At 40.8% G+C, this 21,469-nt stretch overlaps 1 long non-coding RNA gene across 1 annotated transcript in view; it reads left to right on the top strand.

Annotated features, from left to right (window-relative positions):
* The first annotated feature begins 12,155 nt into the window (after window positions 1-12,155).
* Window positions 12,156-21,469, top strand: part of LOC134298070 (uncharacterized) — a 116,228-nt gene continuing 106,914 nt past the window's right edge. The window contains exon 1 of the long non-coding RNA XR_010005045.1: window positions 12,156-12,567. This is a non-coding gene — a long non-coding RNA (uncharacterized LOC134298070). The remainder of the gene's footprint in view (window positions 12,568-21,469) is intronic.

Below are 21,469 nucleotides of genomic sequence, written 5' to 3'. Positions count from 1 at the left end.
TTAGTTAATTACATCATGTATTGATTTTGTATGTGTATTGTGACGTTTGAATTTTGCCAGTTTGTAAGCCGTTCTGAGTCCCCCTTGGGGTGAGAGAGAGCAGGATAGAAGTATAGTAAATAAACAAATAAATAAATAATAAATAAAAATTAGTATTTTCCAGTCAACCAAACTCCTATATCTCTTGCTTATGTTATTGAAGAATATTTGGACTACACAAGCCTAGAAGACAGAATAGTTCCAGGCATGTGTTGGCTTGTATCACATTGTTTCTTGGATATTTTTGGTATGATGTACAACATTTATAGGACTATGCCTATTTCTGTAAAAGAGATACAATCTCTCTTCCATTGAGTAGATTGGATCCATTTTGCAAGAAACACTCATTTATGCAGCCCAGCACCCTATTTAAGTAAGAAAACTTGTTTAAAGAAAAAAGGAAAGAGAGAAGAAGAGGAACAAACATAACACATCTATACAAAAAAGCCAAGAGAATAAAAAAGAAAAATATAAAAAGAAAAAATTCAATATATTGACTTCCATCTACTTGATGATGTTGTATAATCCTTTCAAAGTTTACATAAGCTAAATAGTGTCTCTTCCTTGCAACTCCTTTCTCTCTCAGTTCACTTATGAAACAACTTTTTCTTTTAATTTTTTTCTTAATCATGTTGTTTTCATCTTTTCACTTTTCAAGTAGTCCTTGACTAGTTGCCAATCTGTTTGAGTTTTTGGTTTTCCCTGATGTGCATGATCTCCATTATTTTGAGTAGCTGTTGTTCTATTGGAGGTGTTCTTTAGTTCTCCAGAACTAAATGTTCCATTGAGTCCCCTCGGGGAGAAGGGCGGGGTATAAATGCATGTAATAAATAAATAAAAAAAAATGGTTTTGACAAAATGCAGAGTCTCTAAGTTACAAACATCCAACTTACAAACAACTCAGAGTTAAGAACAGGGGTGAGACAACAGGAAGTGAGAGAAATTACCCCTCAGAAAGGAAGTTAACTCCTGGAAGAGTTATGGGGAAAAAGTCTCTCCATTGAAGTTCTAGTACGTTGTTTCTACAACAAGCCAAATTTTTCAAAATCCAATAATCAGAGGGACAGAAAATGAGGTGAAATCTTCCGAAAACACAGACAGCAAAACAAAGACCACCAAGGTGTCTATGCATCTAAAGCTTGTGTGTGTGTGTATGGCTGGAGTTACACTTTTAAAATCTTGCAACTTGAAACCATCACTGAATGTTGACAAATACAGGCAAGGGCTGAAATGTAGTCAGGTCTGATTATGTTATAAAATCGTTGGGTGATTAAAGAGGCGCTGTGTGCGCCGTCAGGCTGAGCAAGGACAGTCTAAAAAAGATGAAAACATGTTTTCAAAGCTGTTTTATGCCTCTCTAAAAGAATGACTAATCATGGATCATATTGGCAAAAGGTTATATTGAGAGCACAAAAACTGGAAAATCGAATACTCAGTACTGGAAGGCAAATTCTTTTCTCACCAACAGTCTTCTTCCTAAATTACTTTTCAAAAAAGTAGAAGGGGATTATGCATCAGAGATAAGTGGTGTTTACTTCTTTATAATGCATCTTTTTTCCGCTTCAAGAATATTATATTGTGTTCACGCTTTCCCCCTAATCTTATTTTTGACTAAACTTATTATTTTTGTTAATGGAATGGAAAAATACATTTTTTTCTTTGATATGGCTGTAACTCTTGAGAGGCATGGCTTTGGGTACAGATGCAGCTCATTTGTTTTTTACAGCCTTCTTTTCACCTTTTTTCTTTCCTTATCTATGATTGTAAAGAAAGGAGACTCTTGCTTGGTTTGTTTGTTCAAAGCACATACATTTCTACATTCTTCATGGCCAGTCTGCCAGTGTCAGTTCACATAAGTGGTGTGAGTGTGGCCAGGTTAGAGGGGGGTCTCAATCCAAAGAAACAATCACAGCAATGGCACCATTACAATTTACCACTTGACCACACAACTGTCCTATTGATGATGAATTCACATCCAAGGGTAAAGATAATGTTTCTTTAAGTGCATGTGAACACCTTCTCCTTTATAACAATATCTGGTATAAACATCAGTTGAAGTATTTCAAAGAATGAAAAATAAACCGTGTTCTCTTTATTACTGCAAGCTGTTTTTCACAGTAAGACTAATGAAAAAAGAGTTGGCATTTCTAAAAATGATAGTCTTATTTTTAACTCTTTCCTTTCTTTATGAAGAATCTGTTCACCCACTGCAAGAGTTGTGGGACTGGAAATTAAAAGAACTATGAACATAAAATTAGAAATTTTACATTATGATTCTGAGCATCTCTATGTGATATGCTTCTATAATTTAAAATCTGCATATAGAATCAGAAAGTGGGTATAATTCTATTCCCGTATCTATCAATATCTGACAAAATATGGGCTATCTAGGCATTTTCTGCAAACTCTGGCATGGCTTTATGATATTATTGGGTCAAACTGCTTCATTTCATTAGAGTTTATTTATAGTTTCATACATCTACAGTTTCATTTATTCACATGAAAATCTGGAACGGTGTCTCCTGTGGTTATAAGGGTCATACTGTATTCATAGAATGAATAACCCTATTTACAAGACACTGGTTTACTCCATTCTTCACATTGCATTATTTAAGATCTATAAATACATTTCTGTATTTAGAATATAATTTCCATTAGAATTGGTAAATTAGGAAAATAAATGTTCTTATGTCTATGTAATTTGTCAACCTTGAAGTTATACCCACGTGAATATGAACGTTGTACTTAATGTTGCTCTTTTAAAAATATTTACAAAGATTTTTTTCTGTTCCTTATGAGTAAAAGTGAGAAGAGGGTGTGAAGGTGGTAATCCGGGACATCAGTCTATTTCTCTCCTGCCACATTTTCCTTATTGTCATATTGGGAATGATGAGTAAAGCATCGTTTGGACCATTTATGACCATTTGATGACTTCCCTGTACTGCCACTTGAAGCATTTGGCTACTTGCACTTTCCAAGTTTCCTCTTAAATAGGCTACATGTCCTAGTGTTGATCGCATGAGGACAAATGTAACAGGATATAAGTGTACCAGTCCTATAGAAAAATTCAACCACATCCTGCTCTCCACTTGTAGAATAATAAGCTCAGCCCTGTAAATTGTTAACTTTATAATTAAGTACTAGAAACAGTTAATGTATAATGAACTCAACTTAACCAATCTTACTTCCTTCTAATAACCAACAGTTCATGTATCTTCAAGTTGTGTATGTACTGGTATTCTAAACCATGGTTAAAATTATTTTTACTGTGTTATATTTACTTATTTATTTATTTATTTACAGTATTTATATTCCGCCCTTCTCACCCTGAAGCGGACTCAGGGCGGATTATAATGAACACCTATATGGCAAACATTCAGTGCCAACAGACAAACAACAAATATAGACAGACACAGAGGCATTTAACATTTTTTTCCAGCTTCACGATTCCGACCACAAGGGGAGCTGTTGCTTCACTGTCCACTAGTGGCTGTACTTCCTCATTCCTTTCCTCGTGTTTTGCTGGCAGTTTTTTTTATGATGTTGTAAATTAGTTAAATTAGCCTCCCGCATAAAGTGTACCTAAATTCCCTACTTGACAGATGCAACTGTCTTTCGGGGCTGCATAGGTCAACAACAAACCGGGCTATTTAATGGTCGGGGGCTTAACCCGACCCAGGCTTTGAACTCATGACCTCTCGGTCAGTAGTGATTTATTGCAGCTGGTTACTAGCCAGCTGCACCACAGCCCGGCATTTTATCTATACATATTTTAAATGATCATAACCATGCTAGCTAATATACTAAATTTGTATATATCTGTTAATTTCAAAGGGATTTTTCCCCATAGCATCCACATGTGAGATGACAGCTAATATATTCTGTTTTATGTGATGACTTTTCCCTCATGGATAATATTGTACTTCATAGATGTCAGAGTTTGGGAGCTAAATGTCCCATCTGAAACTAGGACATCAATTTTTAAAGGTCACCACCACTAGGGAGTTTGTAGCTCTCTTAGCCGTGTCATCAAAGCTTGTATTTTCTCATGTTTTGAAATGCTATGGGAAAATTCTGATTCAGAGATTACAAAGTTTATCAGCTACTTTTGATAGCCCCCAGAAGATGTTTTTTCAGGAATCTTCAGCCTCAGAAAATAATTGTACACTAAGGTATTTATAATTCTGTTTTGCTTCAAAAATGTCAGCGGCATAAATCTTAAAATCTAAGGCTAAATGAGAGGAAGAGCATGTACAAAATATGTTCATTGCCCCTAGAGAACAAGATTCTATCTCGAGAACATGTCAACAAGGGTTACACAATTTAACCCTTTAAAATGGCAACTTGATTTGCCAGAGCAGTGGGGGAATGTAACAGAGTTGGTTCAGACTGCCTTCTTTGGTTGTTGCCTAAACAGGGACAATTAGACATAGGAGCCATTTTCAACCTGCATAGCCTAAAAACTAGGTATTAGGCGTATCTTCCAATTGTCCTGATTTCAGAAGGACAGTTTTCAGCACATCCTCTGTCATCCCTGTTTTATAGTTGCTTTTAAAATGCCCCAGGTTCTCCCCCATTTTCCCACTTTCCCACCTTTGTCTTCAGATTATTTAAAATGTAAACTGAGATCAAAGTGCAATATTTATTCGTTCTATGTGTTGTCGAAGGCTTTCATGGCCGGGATCACAGGGTTGTTGTATGTCTTTTGGGCTGTGTGGCCATGTTCCAGAAGCATTCTCTCCTGACGTTTCGCCCACATCTATGGCAGGCATCCTCAGAGGTTGTGAGGTATGTGAGTTCCATACCTCACAACCTCTGAGGATGCCTGCCATAGATGTGGGCAAAACGTCAGGAGAGAATGCTTCTGGAACATGGCCACACAGCCCGAAAGACATACAACAACCCTTTATTCGTTCTCATTAATCAGTTTTGCCATTTTGATCCCACGTGTTCCAGTTTTCATCTGTAAAACATTGTAGGATATGGTTAGGATTTTTTATTCACTCCAATAGTGATACTGGCCATGTTTCCCAAAACTTTTGGAAACAGATATTGGTTTTTGCTGCATCTGGGGACTTTTTGTTCCAGTCCTGAACAGAATTTACCTCAAAACACTTCACTTCTGTTTGAAAAGGGGAGGTCAGTCTGGACCTAAACAAATTGAAAGTGCCTTCAACTCCTCTCAAATTTTCTAAATGACTAATAGTACTGAAGTCGAAATTTAGACAGCAATTAAATGGGAGTCCAGCCTGGCAAGCATTTACGCTGACAATCAATAGTTCCAGATTAAAGACTCACCTGGGTTTGAAGACAGAGACAGAGACTTTTAATTACACTCTGGCTAAGAACGGATGCAAGCAGGCTCCTGCCCAAAAGTACAAACATAACTACACTGTGAAGTTTAACCATTTTTATACAGCAAAATTTCCATTTGTTAACATTGACTAAGTTTGACTTTTCCCTCCCTTGTCCCCAATTGGCTAGTACGAGGTTGGCTAGAATCCATCCCAGGATTGGTAGGCAGGGGAGAAGAGCAATGGATTACAACATTGCTAAAACACGTAATCAAAACACATATCATTTTAAAGAGAATATGACCTTAGAAAACTATACATCTTTTCAGGTGGGCATTCCTGTGTTCAGCAACAGTACTATTTATTTATTTATTCATTTATTTACAACATTTATATCCCGCCCTTCTCACCCGAGGGGACTCAGGGCAGCTTACAAAAATTGGCAAAATTTAATGCCCAAAATACAATAAGAAGAAGAATGGGGTTACTATAGGCAAATGTTGGGAATAGCCCCAAACCATTTTGAAATCTAGAATATAGACAATATTAGGGTCTGCAGAGCTGCCGAAATGGCCATGGGGGAATAGTTAGTCCACAGGTTTCATTCTCCCACCTTGACTTAAAAATAATTGTCCAGCATGTCCATCACAATCCCTATCAGTGTGATTTTACACTGCAGAATTAATGCAGTTTGATAACGTATCAATTGCCATGATTTAATGCTATGGAATCATGGTAACTGAAATTTTATAAGGTCCTCAGCTTTCTCTGTCAAAGGGGGCTGGTGCCTGACCAAACTACAAACTCCAGGATTCCATAGCATTATGTGATGTCAAACTGCCTTAATTCTACAGTGTAGATGCATCCTTTCAGAAAAGGAAGTATAGTTACCTTTGGCTCCATGTACTTTATACTGCATTATATGAGTCTACACTGCAGTTTCAAACATCATTATATGGTAGTGTAGATGGCTCCTTGGACATAAGCTATTGGATTTAAAACTAGTGTTGCCACTTTAAAAGAAACAGTCTGTGGTGCAAAAACTAGGATGTCTTTTCTTGTCTTGGCAAAACTTTGTAAAGAAAATAAAGCAAAATGCCTTTCCCACTTGCCTTTGGGGAGATTATACTGCATGTGCTGCATACATATAAGCTCAATTTTCTCTGTGTAGTTCACAATAAGATATGCAAAAAGTTCTACAAATGCAACAAAGCTTTCTAAGTTTCCATTTAATTAAAACAGTTGCTGTGTGTGTATATGCGTGTACATGCAAGTGTACAATTTAAAAAGTTTACACATGATATATAATAACTCCCCTGCAAACAGCTAGGCCAAACATTTCATGGATTCGACAAACAGATTTGTTTATTTTAAGTGGTTTGTCTGAGTTGTAGAGAAATATCTTGTGACTTTCAAAGCTACAAAATAGTCAGATTTTCAAACTATATTAAGAGTGCTGTGAAAAAAAGAAGCACAGCTATATCAATTCTATTGTTTATGTAGGTTGACTCCAAATGCATGATTTGGTAGCCATACTCATTGAAGTTTCATCGTAATGACTGGGATTTAAATATGTGAGCGATTACACCCCAAGCTATCAGTACTGAATTTACTTTCTAACAGCATGTTGCTAGAATCGGTAAAACATATAATCCATAAATCTGTATAGATCTCTCTATCTGCTCGGTTCATGTCACTTGTATTCCCCTTCTTTTTGCAAAGTATGATACTCTCAATATGCCTGTTTTATCCAGACTTGTAATACCGTGACTCCTTTTTTCTTTGGTGCAGTATGTGGTGTTTGTTACAGGGTGACTGAGATTAGTATGAATGCCTTGGACTTCTTTGATGTAGTTCCTCCTACTATGAACTTTAGAATGCTTTTGATCATTCAAGACAAAAAGAAGAAAAGGGAAACAAAAATACATGTTATACTGAGGCTGAAGATTCTTGAAATGACCAAAATAAATTCCAGAATAAAAATACACATGTTGTGTTCACTAACATTTATCATGTGCCTGTAATCCACATGCATTATAATGACTTTGTATGATAGAACTAAACATTTGATTAAAAAGGTTGGAAAAATGACTGGTTAAATAATTCAAAATGCTCATCATTATTTTGTGGCCATTTATTATATGGCCCACAAAACTGCATTCAATACAATGTTACAATAGAACTAGAACACTGGAAAAATAGGTCAATTAACTAGTCAAATAATTGTAACTTTAATCCTGACTTGACTAAATTTACTGAAATTAGAAGTGCATATGTTAGGGCTCATCTACATTGACCACTTAGGTTGGTGTGAGAGTAGATCAACCCATAGTGAATAAATGCAACATGGGGCTGATATGGTTTAATGCAGGAAATGGGCACCTTAATATGGCCTTGCCCCAGGAGAAAGACTGAATCCTGACCCAAGATGTGGGCTTTCCCCAGACTTAGGACGATTCCACACAGTCCTTTAACCCTGGAGCAATCATGTTTTAAAAGCACGATTCTTACCAGGTTCAAGTCCACACATACACATACACATACACACACACACACACACACACACACACACACACACACACACATACATAGAAAACACATGCTTTTTGAGTGGGTGTCTACATGCCCTGCCAGGCTTTCCAGCAGGGCACTGGGATACAAAAGAAAACCCCTTCAAAAGCCTTAAAACAAGGAAAATAACTCATCCAGCCACCATTCCCCCTTCTCCGGAGATCTCCTGACACATAGCAAATGACGTGCCAGGAGAAGGGGGGCCAGAAGCAATTTTCCTCCCCTCCCCCTCTCATGCCGTGCCATTGGTACGTGCCAGGAGAACTCCAGAGATAGGGGAATGGCGGCCGGGTGAGTTATTTTCCTAGTTGTTAAAGCTTTTTAAAGGAGTTTTGGGAAGGGGTGGGGGATGTCTTGGGTTTCTTGGGATCCGGGAGGCTAAGAAACCCGAGACAGATGTATAGATGAGCACCAGAAGTCATGCAGCATGATCCCTGGTCCCATCTACACAGTCCCCGCACCTGGAAAGATCCGAGTCTTCTGAAAGACCTGGGTCCTTCCAGAAGACAAATTACCTCAACACAAAGCAGGGTTTTCCTGCTTTGTGCCAAAAGCATTTGTTCTTCCATGAGACATTGTCTGGATGCACCAGGGGAAAATGCAGGAGGGTGTACAATTTAGGTGCTGTCTGGAGGCGCTCTTAGAGGCTGTTAAGACAGTGGACTGGTTTCCAATCAGAACTGGCTGCAAATGTCTTCACTGCCATCCTACGTTCCCTGGGTTCAGGTGGCCCAGGGATATGGGATGATAGTTCCCTATTGTTGTCCCTCCCTCATCATGGCTGTCCTCAGTCATGGCACACCACTTACCTTGTTTTTAGCATTCTGGTTGATGCCAAGGAAGGGAGAAGGGGCTTCTCCCCTACATTTCCCTTGGTGTGAAAAAGCTCTTGCTAACGTTAGTCAGAGCATCGAGGAGAAGATAGGTGGCATGTCACAGCTGGGGATAGCAAAACCACATGTGGCAGGGGAGACCCCTAGGGTGGCTGCCAAGCAGTGCCAAACTGGTTTAATATGGCTGAGCAGAAGGGACTCTCTCCCACCTTCAGGGTAGAATTAACAATTGGATGGCAACAATTGATTTCTTTTCCTAGTTATAGTCTTTTTCAGGTGCCAAGTTGCATTTTCAAGCCTCTGTGGTTTTGACAAGCATTATTAGAAGTTTGAATTCCTCCTTTTTGTGGTGGAAGGCCATTACTGTTTAGAGTTAAACAGTAAAAGGAATCTTGTTAGTAAAACTAAAGTTTTCTTACTAAGAGATTTTACATTGGCTGCTTTTTGGCTTTTTGATTTCTTTTTCTTGGCAGCTTCAGTTAAAAGATATACCACTGGGAAGTAAAACATATTCCATGCTGGATTCCAGCGTTTTCAGAACAGTGCAGAAAGTTTCAATCAATAAAAGATAGTTTTACACAGACAATGCAAATCATGCTGTGAACTACAGAATGTCCATATGTACCCGCCAGTGAAAATTATTTGTCAGTCAGTCTTACAAACCATTTTGTACTTTCATTCTTTTTGACAGTTCTCTCTTTTTCAACTGCACCATGGTTATTTCTTTATGTTTTGATCTTTTCTTCAGTTAATGTATGTTATTTGCTATTTGTCACATTTTAAAACTTTGCTGTATATTCCACAACAATGACTGGATCTTAAGCAACTACTGTCTGGTGTGAGTCCCTTTGTATAAGGGACTTCATATGAATGTTCCTTCGTATGCTGAAACATATGTAATCTGCATGTAAATATGTAACACAATGAGTGCATTTATATTGTAGAAGTAATGCAGTTTGACACCACTTTGACTGTCATATCTACATGCCATGGAATCTGGGAAGTTGTAGTTTAATATGATACCAGCACTCTTTGGCAGGGAAGGTTTAGCACTAAAGGAAAGGTGTAACTCCTATGATTCCATAGCATTATGCCATGGCAGTTAAAGTGGTGTCCAACTAAACTGATTCTGCAGTATAGATGTTCAACAGCTATAACAAGGAATTTATTTATTTATTTATTTATTTATTTATTTATTTATTTATTTATTTACATTACCCCACCTTTCTCCCCAAGGGGACTCAAAGCGGCTTACAATAAATAGGCAAAAAATCAATACCTAAAAACAATGTATAAACAACAATTCATATAAAACAACCTACAAAACAACAATTCATATAAAACAGATACCATTGCAAAATAAAATCACATTATATAAAATTTTAAGCATGTCCAAGATTAGAATCCATTCATCCAGTTTGAATTCTGTTAGAAAATTAAAACATGGATTCATTCACTAGCAAACCAAGGTAAATAGCAGAGCTGTTTGGTTCAGTTTTAATTAACAGAATAAAAATATTTAGATCAATTGAAAAAGTGTCAAGAACTAGATTAGCAGATTTTTAAAATATATATATATATAAATTATAAATAGAAGTATAATTATTGAAGACAGCAAGCATTTGTCTCCATTATTTTGGGAGACAAAATCATGTCATTTCTGAGAATTTGTCCTCTCCTGTCTTCTCCTGCCACTGAGTTAAGTGCAAACTATTTTTGAACTTTGTAATAAGTTTGCAGCAATTGATGTAAGCTGAAGACAAAGGAAGAAAATGGGAACAGCTGAAAAACTGAGAGACAAATTGCAAATTTGGACAGTTGGCTAGTATGGACTTGCAGTCTAACAACAGCATGCTCTATCCATCTCTGCTTTATCATTTCAGCAAAAAATGCTTGAGATAAACAAGCACATCTCATGACTTGTCATTTTTGAAGGAATTGTAGGCAATAATTATATTTTGTGTTTTACATAACAGAGTTAAAAATGAAACTTCTCAATTTGTTGTGTTCATTGTGTATTCGTTGTGTCATCCTTTTTGTCACTTCAAGCGCCGCAGTGTGTTGCTTTCTTCTGTACGAAAGAAAACAAGACCATAACTTTAACAAAGGGAAGGTAAATGAATAAATGAGAGAATACTTTCCCTACCCTCAGATCACATTCTTACAAAGTGGATGACACCTAGCCTTTCAAACGCCAGAAATGTCATTGAGTGTTCTGTTGCCTATTTGGTAAACAAAGTCAATAAATTTATTGTGAATAAAAATGGCATTAAATAAGATGAGGATCAATGTGAAGATGAATGCAAGAAAGGAGGGAGGGAATATACATAGACTAGAAAACATACTAAAAAAAACTACACAGGAAATCAGAACTATAATTTCAGTGAGTGATGAGGTCCTAGAAATCTGGTACTGTACAGCTTTAGCTATGAAAAAAATAGAGTTTGCAAAAAGTACAGCGGGGATAAGGACTGCTTAGAAATACTGCATACAAATGTTTGTTGCATTGTATGACTTTTCACAAATAGCTGGTTGATGCAGGAAAGTGTTTTAATTAACTGTTTTTATTTGCATTGCTATATTTTATATGCTTTTAAAATAGTTTATATTGTATTTATCATTATTGTTATACTATGAGCCCCATACCTGTCAAACCAGTACCTGTGGTTTCACCTACCTGCATATTTCAAACTATGTCATCTTTTTAGGTCATCCAAGTGGTTGTATGGTATGCTTCTGGTTTGCTATTATCCATGATTTCTTCTTTCCATGATAAGTTCAGGAATTTATCTTCCTGTGTATATGGACATTGTACTGCATTATTATTATTGTTATTATTATTACTACTACTACTACTACCACTACCGCCACCACCCCTACTACTATCTTATTATTACTACTACTAACTGCCTACCTCTCCTCATAGCTTGAGGCAGGTTACAACATAGTTAAAACACATAATCATTGTAAATATTCTATAAAATACACATATTAAAACATATTTCTATAAATATGCATATTCACATGTATTTCTATAAAATATATATTATAATACGCAGAACAAATATTAAAACACAGGACACACGTTTAAAATTCAGATGGGTTTTTAATTCTGACAGCTCATTTAGCTGTCAGATCTCTTCCGGCAGGTGGTTTTGCTGTACATTGTTTTAGCATGTAGTATAAAGTGTTTTGCTTATGACGATGGGACAAAGGCATAACATAAATTGAATAAATAAACACTGATTCAGTGTGACCATTTGAGATCATGGCCCTCTAGATGTTGTGACTCTGCAGCCCCCAGCTCACCATTAACTGTGCTGGAAATGGTTGATCAGACATGCAGTCAAAAACCTATGGAGGGTCACATTTTTCTTATCCTTCTATGTTGATTAATGTTCATGTATGGATTCTGTGGCTGTACATTAACAATGTTGACATTCCACTGGCAAATCATTGGTGAGATCTAAGTAGCTTTGTAAATATGTGCACATTGTTAATATATAGTTTTATTTATTTTATTTTTTTACATATGTAGTAAGCGAGAGATGGAGCCCCTGGTGGAGTAGTGGGCTAAAGCTTGTGACTTGAAGGTTGGGCTATTGATCTTCAAGCTGCCAGGTTCGAATCCCACCTGGGGAGAGCACGGATGAGCTCTCTCTATTAGCTCCAGCTCCATGCGGGGACATGAGAGAAGCCTCCCACAAGGATGGTAAAACATCAAAACATCCGGGCGTCCCCCGGGCAACGTCCTTGCAGACGGACAATTCTTGCAGTTTCTCAAGTCGCTCCTGGCACAAAAAAAAAGTGAAAGATGATCAACAGCTCAGGTAGGTGAAGGCCATTGTTGCTGAAGTTATTTTTTCAACTGTACTGTTAATGCATAATTAACCTTGAAAGACCTATTTCATAACGATAATAAAATTCTATATAATAACATTATGGATGTCTCTGCTTACTTCACAAATGTCTAAAGTAAAAGGTATTGCAGTGAAATGAAAATAATAAGGAAATGAATCAGCTTTAGTTGATAAATTCTTCTATGTAAAATAGAACAAGATTGCTGTCAGGTATATAAATACAAGACTAGCATTTCATTATCTCCAAATATTTTTTTTCAGGAATTAAAGAATACTCAATAATGAATTTTGGCACATTGTGTTTTAAAAAGCTCTTAGAATTTAGGGAAGACTAAGCCCCATCTACACTGCCATATGATGCAGTATCATAATGCAGTTGAACTGCATTGAACTGCATTATATGGAAGTGTAGACTCGTACAACGATGTTCAATGCATTATGAAACTGCATTATATGGCAATGTAGAAGTGGCCTAAGATTCTGGAAGAAATAATGTGCTGTCACTGGAACTGATTTAAGCTCCTACTTCTTCCATACAAAACCCTCCTCTCGGGTTTCTATGTACACACACATAATTTGTGTACATAGGAGTCATTTTATTATTGCGCTTGGCAAATAATTAGAATCGGAAGTGTTGACCGACCTTCTGCAAATCACCCAGAGATCTACTAGAGATCCTATTTAACTTCTGACATCTACTAAGATGGAGAAATGTGAAATAATTCCAAATCTACACATTCTTTCTGGTTCAATTTGTTTGGATAGCTTCTGGCATATCATCACATTAGCTCCTGCCATTTTTACACCACTGAGGAAGGTCATTGTGATTCATTCTCTTAATGCAGGAGAGGAGGAATGTATTCTGCAATTATTTATGATAAGGGGAGCATTCATTATACTGTACTGCTGTTGTGGTAGTGTCAAGGGAAACTTCAATAGAGATAAGTGAGCATTGCAGTGACATTTTTCTGTTGTTACAACCTCCCTTTTTGCACCATTTGTTTAATGGATTGGAAACTTGGCAACTAAGAAAAAAATTGAATGCTCATGTAAGCTGCAAGATCTTTCAATCATAACTTGCGATGTGACAACACTTTATCTTTTGTGATAGGGCAGTTAAAACTCCATGTTCAGTGTATTTCGATGTCTTCACTTCATTAAAAAAATTAACTATGGCCATTTTGTCAGGAAACACTATTTCTGGATAATAATGGACTCCAGTCCACTAACATCACAATTTCTTAATCTATCAAATATAGTAGACAGTTCATGGGGATGGAATAGCAATCAATATTGGTGACTTTTGACTTTGAATTGAAATGTGTTGCTGCTCTACTGTAGAATTAATGTACTTTAACTGCCATCGCTCAATCCTATGGAATCCTGGGAATTCTAATTTTACAAAGTCTTTACCCTTCTCGCCAAAAGGTGCTGGAGCCTCACCAAGCCACAAATCCCAGGACTCTATAGCATTGAGCCACGGCGGTGGGTTTAAGCTGCATTAATTCTACTCTATAGAGCCAGCTGTTAATTATAAAGAAGCACAGTCACTTGAATAGTAATGAACAAGTAGTCACTGATATGACATAGAAACTTCAGCTTCATTTCCTTTTTACTTCCTCATATTAAGTCTCTTCAGGTGATTTGTGTTGGTTCTTACACTGTTATAGGTACCTTACTCCTAAATAAAGAAATCAACCATGAGGAGTAAGGTCTCATCATCTATAGAAGAAACCAAGCTATTTGGCACATTTGAAAATGACCCCAAAATATTTGCATCCATTTTTGAAATTGGTTTGTCTTTAATTACTTTTAATGATTTAAAAAAAATTAAGATGTTCTTTTTCTTAAACTTGGGCATGTTTTAGTAATTTTTAATATTTATAATTAATTAATTAATTAACTAGAATTTTGCATAAGTACAAAATGTCAAGAAAGATTTTACATGTAGATGGCCTTTATCTGAAGGTTTTGAAATTTCCTATTGCCCTTAATGTAGCTTTCCTAAACTTTTTGGGCAGCTTTGTTTGACTGCCTTCAAACATTCAATGTTTAATACTCACTGAGGCCCCATCTACACTGCCATATAATGTAGTTTAAAAATTGTATTATATCTTAAGTGTAGACTCATATAGTGCAGGTCAATGCAGTAAACTGCATTATATGAGTCTACACTGACCATATAATGCAGTTTGAAACTGATGTTGTGCTCAGTTTCCATAGCAGATTTTGGATTTACATGGCAGACACATAGAAGACATGGCCAATTTTCAACTTAAACACCTCTACATATGGATAGTGTCACGCTTACTTCAAACGACCAGCATGAACACAGACCAAAGGTAGCTGCTATCAAAACCAATCTTTATTGAAGAACACACGACTTGGAAAAGTCGAGAATGACATAATGTTTACATACAATCATTTTTATTACCTTTGCTACAACGTCACACCACACGTAAATATCATCACCCAAACCCCACCCCATGTATTATATGACTATCACTACAACACAAACTACTCATTAAAATTGTTTTGATTCTCACTCCAGAATTTCCCATGCTTGGCTGCCAGGTGTCCGTAGGAGCTATCGAGGAGTGCGTATTGTTATGGCTCCGATTCAAGAGCTTGCAGACTCAGCTCTTGGAATCGGTCCCATGACATGGTGCCCCCCCTTTCGCCGATCTCTTCTTCTGTACCTCGATTGCCATGACTCTGAAACAGAATAAACATGAACACTATGCATCCATTTTATCCAAAGTACCCATATATTTTTTTAATAAGCTGCGATGGAACACAGGGTGTATTTTCCCTAGACTTTTTGGCAATTGTAATTGGAAAGTCACTTCGTTTATGATTTCCTGTATCCTGAAGGGTCCGATGAATTTGGGGCTTAACTTTTTTGAGGGCAGACCTAGTTTTATGTTTTTTGTACTTAGCCATACTAAGTCCCCCTTTTCCAACTTATCGCCCTCAATTCTTTTTCGATCTGCGAAGGTTTTATACTTTTTGTGCGCTTCCTTTAAGGACGCAGTCACTTGGCTCCAACATTCTTGCATCTGAGTTTTCCATTTCCCCACCCCTGTTTCTCCATTCTCTGGCCACTTTGGCAATTGGGGTAAAGGCTGGATTTCTTGCCCATAAATTATTTCAAATGGAGTTTTATTAGTTGCGGAATGGATTGTAGAATTAAAGGCTAGTTCAGCAAATGCTAGCCACCTAGACCAATCGTTTTGTCTCTTATTTGAGTATATGCGAAGGAACTGCCCAAGTGTCTGTTGGATACGTTCTACCGCACCGTTTGTCATAGGGTGGAAAGCGGAACTCATGCTCCTTTCTGCCCCTAATATTTCTAAGAATTTCCCCCAGAATTTTGCCGTGAATTGGACACCCCTGTCACTGACCACCCTGCTCGGACATCCGTGTAGCTTGTAAATATGATTTATGTATAAGTCGGCCAGTTTCTCTGCTGATGGTAGCTTTGCAAGCGCTATAAAGTGAGCTTGTTTGGAAAACAAGTCTAATACAGTCCATATATAACGATGCCCCTTGCTGACAGGTAATTCCCCCACAAAGTCCATAGCCACACATTCCCAAGGTCTGGTAGGTTCTGCCACAGGTTGCAATAGTCCCATTGGTCTCCCTCCCCGCGATTTATTCATGGCACAATCGTCACATTGGGTAACATAATTTTTTATGTCCTTTCTCATCCCTGGCCACCAACAATGTCTCGCTACGGATTTCGTCGTTTTTGTAATTCCCATGTGTCCTGCGCTCTGGTTATCATGGAAACGATGCAAAATTTTAGCCCTCAATATTGCAGGAATGTACAATTTCCTTTTCACAAACCATAGTCCCCCCTTTTGTTCCCCTTTTTCTGCGTTGGATAAAATCCATTGGTCCCCTTCGTATGATTGCGCCAGTTCCTTTTCCCAAATGCCTCCTTCATTAATTTTGACCGCTGCCGAGTTCTCTCTTTCTGTCTGTGCCCTCGTGCTGACTGCTAACCCCCATTGTTTTTCGGAAAATACAGTTCCTTCCTTTGCTGCGGCTATATTCTCATGTTGAGGCATGCGTGAAAGGGCATCGGCCAGAATGTTTTGTTTCCCTTGGAAAAACTTCAATTGGAAATTAAACCTGCTGAAGTACTGTGCCCATCTAATTTGTTTGGGGGATAATTTCTATGATCAGACCAGACTTCGAATGGGATTTTGCTTCCTTCAAGGAAGTGCCGCCAGCATTCCAATGCCTTCAGTATAGCTAACGCTTCTTTTTCCCATATGGGCCAACATTTTTCAGTTTCGCTAAACTTCCGTGATAAATATCCACATGGTTTCAAATTCCCATTTTGATCCTTTTGCAATAATACTGCCCCATATGCACAGTCCGAAGCATCACAACGTATTATGAAAGGACTCTGCATGTCTGGGTGCTTTAGGACGGGTTCTTCCGTAAAGCGTCCTTTTAGAGTCTCAAAAGCTTTTTGGCATTCTGGCGTCCAACTCAGCTTAGCGCCAGGGGCTTTTACTTTTGCCGTCTCCCCTTTCCCCTTCGTTTTCAAAAGTTCTGTAAGGGGTGCGGCCAGTTGAGCAAAGCCCTTTATGAACGACCTATAGAAATTTGCGAATCCTAGGAATGATTGCAATTGTCTCCTTGTTTGAGGGACTCCCCATTCCCTTACGTCCGATACTTTGGATGGGTCCATAGCTAATCCATCCGAAGATATCCGATACCCCAAAAAGTCAATTTGTGTCTTGTTGAATTCACATTTGGAAAATTTTGCATACAGTTTTGCTTCCCTTAGCTTTTGCAAAACTTCCCGGACCAATTCAATGTGCTGTTTTCTGTCCTCGCTCACGATAAGGATATCATCTAAAAATACAAATACTCCCCGGTATAACAGTGGGCGTAAGATCTCGTTTATGAGCTGCATGAAGCAGGAGCCGCCGTTTTTTAACCCGAAAGGCAAAACTAAATATTCAAAAAGTCCGAAAGCGCAGGAAAATGCAGTTTTCCAAGTATCCTCGGGTTTGATTCCAGGGCCGGTCGGAGATAAATTTAAATATTAAGCGGGGGCGCTGAAAAGCGCCCCCCGCCGGCCCCGCCTCCTGCGCCCTGGCCCCGCCTCCCAACCAGCGTGCCCTGGCCCTGCCTCCCGCGCTGCGTGGGAGGCGGGGCCAGGGCACGCTGGGTGGAAGGCGGGGCCAGGGTTGGCCCCGCCTCCCATGCTATTCGCCCTGGCCCCGCCTCCCACGCAGCGTGGGAGGCGCAGCCAGGGTTGGAAAGAGGGAGGCTTCGCCGCCCGGGGAGGGGAGGAGGGATCGCCTCCTCCCCTCCCCGGGCGGCGAAAGAAGCAGGCTTCGCCGCCCGGGGAGGGAAGGAGGGATCCCTCCTCCCCTCCCCGGGCGGCGAAAGAAGCAGGCTTCGCCGCCCGGGGAGGGAAGGAGGCGATCCCTCCTCCCCTCCTCGGGCGGCGAAAGAAGCAGGCTTCGCCGCCCGGGGAGGGAAGGAGGCGATCCCTCCTCCCCTCCCCGGGCGGTGAAAGAGGGAGCCACAAGGCCAGGGCGCACTGGTCGGGCGGCGGGGCACCGTCAGAGCGGTGCCCCGCCTCCCTCCCAGCCTGACGGCGCCCCCCGGGACCTGCGCCCGAGGCGGCGGCGTCACTGGCCTTTATGGTGGGGCCGGCCCTGTTTGATTCTTAACTTATGATAAGCTTCGATCAAATCAAGCTTGGTAAATATGCTCCCTTTCTTCAACACAGTAATTAGGTCCTTTACTAAGGGCATAGGGTATTTGTTATCCTTCGTAATTGCATTCAAATTTCGATAGTCAATGCACAGTCTTAAAGAATTGTCTTTCTTTCTCCTAAATAACACGGGGGCCCCCAAAGGGGAGCTGGAGGGCTTAATGAACCCCCGCGCCAGATTTTTATCAATATATTTCCTCAATTCCTCTTTTTCCTGAACGGACATGGGGTAAACTTTAGGTTTTGGTAAGTTTGCCCCTGGGGTTATTTCGATTCCCACTTCTAGATTCCTTTTGGGAGGTAATTTGCTTGCTTCCTTCTGATTGAACACATCCACAAAGTCCCTGTATTCCGGGGGCAATAGTTCTTGGCTTATTTCCTCCGACTCATCTCCCTCACTCTCTTCCTCTGCTATCTTGCCTATCTCCCATTCCGTTTGTTGTTCTTTAAAAGACATGCTCTTTCCCCTCCAATCTACCTCGGGGTTTGCCTGCTCCAGCCACGGGATCCCTAGTATGACATTATACGTGGCGATAGGGGCTATTACAAAGGATATCCTTCCCTCCCATTTGCCTATTTTACATGGGATCCCCTGTATTTCTTTCGTGGATACTTCCCCAGCAGCAACCGATCCGTCCAATTGCGAGAACGCAATCGGAACTTTAAGTGCAGTTTGCTGGCATTTTAGCGCCTCCGCTAATTCTGGAGTTATAATGTTCCTAGAGCAACCGCAATCCACGAATGCTCTACAGGTGGCTCGATTCTCTAGTCCCGATAAGCAGATTGGCACTACCATCATGCGTTTGTCTTGACTCACCAGCTGCTCCGGAGGTTCTGGGGCTTGTACCTCCTCCTCCGCTCGTCTCCCGGCTGCTGGCGTGGGTTTTGTGGCTTTGGGCGGTTCTCCCTTCCGGGCCCAACATTCTGCCGCCCGATGGCCCGTCTTCCCACACACAAAGCATCCTGGCTTGGGTCTGTTGTCGTCTCCTTTGGAGGGGATCCTGGGCCGCCCTCCGGGTCGCTCTTGCTTCCTTGTTTCTCCACGACCCCTCGCTGCCGGTCGCTGCTGGGCACCGCCGCTCCGGAAGCGCTTTACTTGGGACAGGGTAGATTCTACGCGCCCTGCTAGTTGAATCCAACCCTGTAACGTCTCTGGATCATCCCTGTGCGCCGCCCAGCTAAATATCTCAGGGCTCAGTCCTTCTTTAAATATTTCTACTTTGGTCACTTCGGACCACTCTGGTACCCTTTCCGCGAGATGGAGGAATTCTTCTGCATACTCGGGTACTGTCTTGTCCCTTTGTTTTATGACTTTTAATTGATCGCGAGCTCTTAATTGCTCCAGCGGGTCTCTAAAACGGTTCTCCAGTGCGGCCAGGAATTGGGGCACTGATCTCAAGCACGGGTCGTGTCTGGCGTGTAATTGTACATACCAGCTGGCCGCCCCCCTTTTGAGGGTATTTCCGATGGCCCGAACCATGCTTCCTTCGGAGGGGAATGTATGCGCGTTATCCTCCATGTACCCTCTGATGCCAATGAGGAAAAAGTTTAATTCGGAGGATTTCCCCTCCGTATTCCAGTTTAAGCTCCTCTCTCCTGGGCATCCATTCTGCGGTACGTTGCCTTTGAACGGGTGGCCTGGGGAGGGGTTGCATGAGGTTCCCCTGAACCGATCCTTTGACCACGCCGCGCCCCAGCCCGGCGGTCGCCCCCTGTGGTCCTCGGAATTCCGCCGCTGCCGTCGGCCCTTCCATCCACCTAAACGTAGGCCTTGCTGTAGCCCCTTCGTCCCGTCGTCAGTCGTCGGATGGCGCATCTCCTCCGTCCCCGTGGATCTCTGGTTCCTCTCCGCTCTCCTCCACCAACCCACTAGACCCGATCCCGGGTCCTAGCGGTATTTCGACTCCGATACCAATTCGGGGGGTTGGGATCCTGGTTGGGGTTGGCGGCCTCAGAGTTCCCAAGGTTCGCTGGCGATCCACCTCCCGAGCCATCCTCTCTCGGAACTCCAGCTCCTGCCAATACTCCTCGTCTCCATCACCGCCTGCTGCCGTTGGGCTCTGCGTTGACGCGCGCTGGCCCCTCTGGCTCCAGGCTTCATCCTTGCCCGGTCCTCTTTCGGTGCCGTACTGGGTGGGCTCCCTCTGGAGATTCTCTTCCAACAACGGCACCAATCTTCCCACGGTTTCCGACAGCCGTGACAAGTTGGTCTCCAAGATGGACAACCGTAGCACCACGGTCTCCGGCATGCTCCCCCCGGATCCCCAACTGGTCTCCGCAGCCGCCGAGACTCCTCTCCCTCCTCTGGGGATCCTCTGGGTCACTCCATTCGGCCTAGGGTAGCCGGTGGAGGAAGCGATGGCCTGTAGCGTTTCCTCTCCCAGCGGCCGGACATCTGGTAAGGGGCCCTCTGCCCCCCTCGGGCTCCGATCGCCCCCTCCACTCATTTTCACTTCACTGCGGCTCCGTAGGAGGGTGAGAATGGGATTCTCGACTTAATGTCACGCTTACTTCAAACGACCAGCATGAACACAGACCAAAGGTAGCTGCTATCAAAACCAATCTTTATTGAAGAACACACGACTTGGAAAAGTCGAGAATGACATAATGTTTACATACAATCATTTTTATTACCTTTGCTACAACGTCACACCACACGTAAATATCATCACCCAAACCCCACCCCATGTATCATATGACTATCACTACAACACAAACTACTCATTAAAATTGTTTTGATTCTCACTCCAGAATTTCCCATGCTTGGCTGCCAGGTGTCCGTAGGAGCTATCGAGGAGTGCGTATTGTTATGGCTCCGATTCAAGAGCTTGCAGACTCAGCTCTTGGAATCGGTCCCATGACAGATAGATTACACTAACCTTTAATTTATGCTCAGCCTACCCATCCATTCACAGTATAAACTTATTCCACTACCAACTGAAAACCAGCTGAGGCTGAATTCAAACACAAATGGGCAAATGTAGTACATACAGCCCTGTCGGTCATGCTACTTGCTTTACAGTAACTTGCAGTATGACTTTTCCTCCTAATAATACTATTGTAGAAGATGTAAACTTCACTTTTAGCTGCTTGGAACTAAGATTGATACATCTGTTCTGATCAGCC

Source organism: Anolis carolinensis, chromosome 3 (assembly GCF_035594765.1).
Source record: "Anolis carolinensis isolate JA03-04 chromosome 3, rAnoCar3.1.pri, whole genome shotgun sequence".
Taxonomy (NCBI): Eukaryota; Metazoa; Chordata; class Lepidosauria; order Squamata; family Dactyloidae; genus Anolis; species Anolis carolinensis.
Note: the sequence above shows the minus strand (reverse complement) of the source record. Positions and strands in the feature narration are given on the sequence as shown.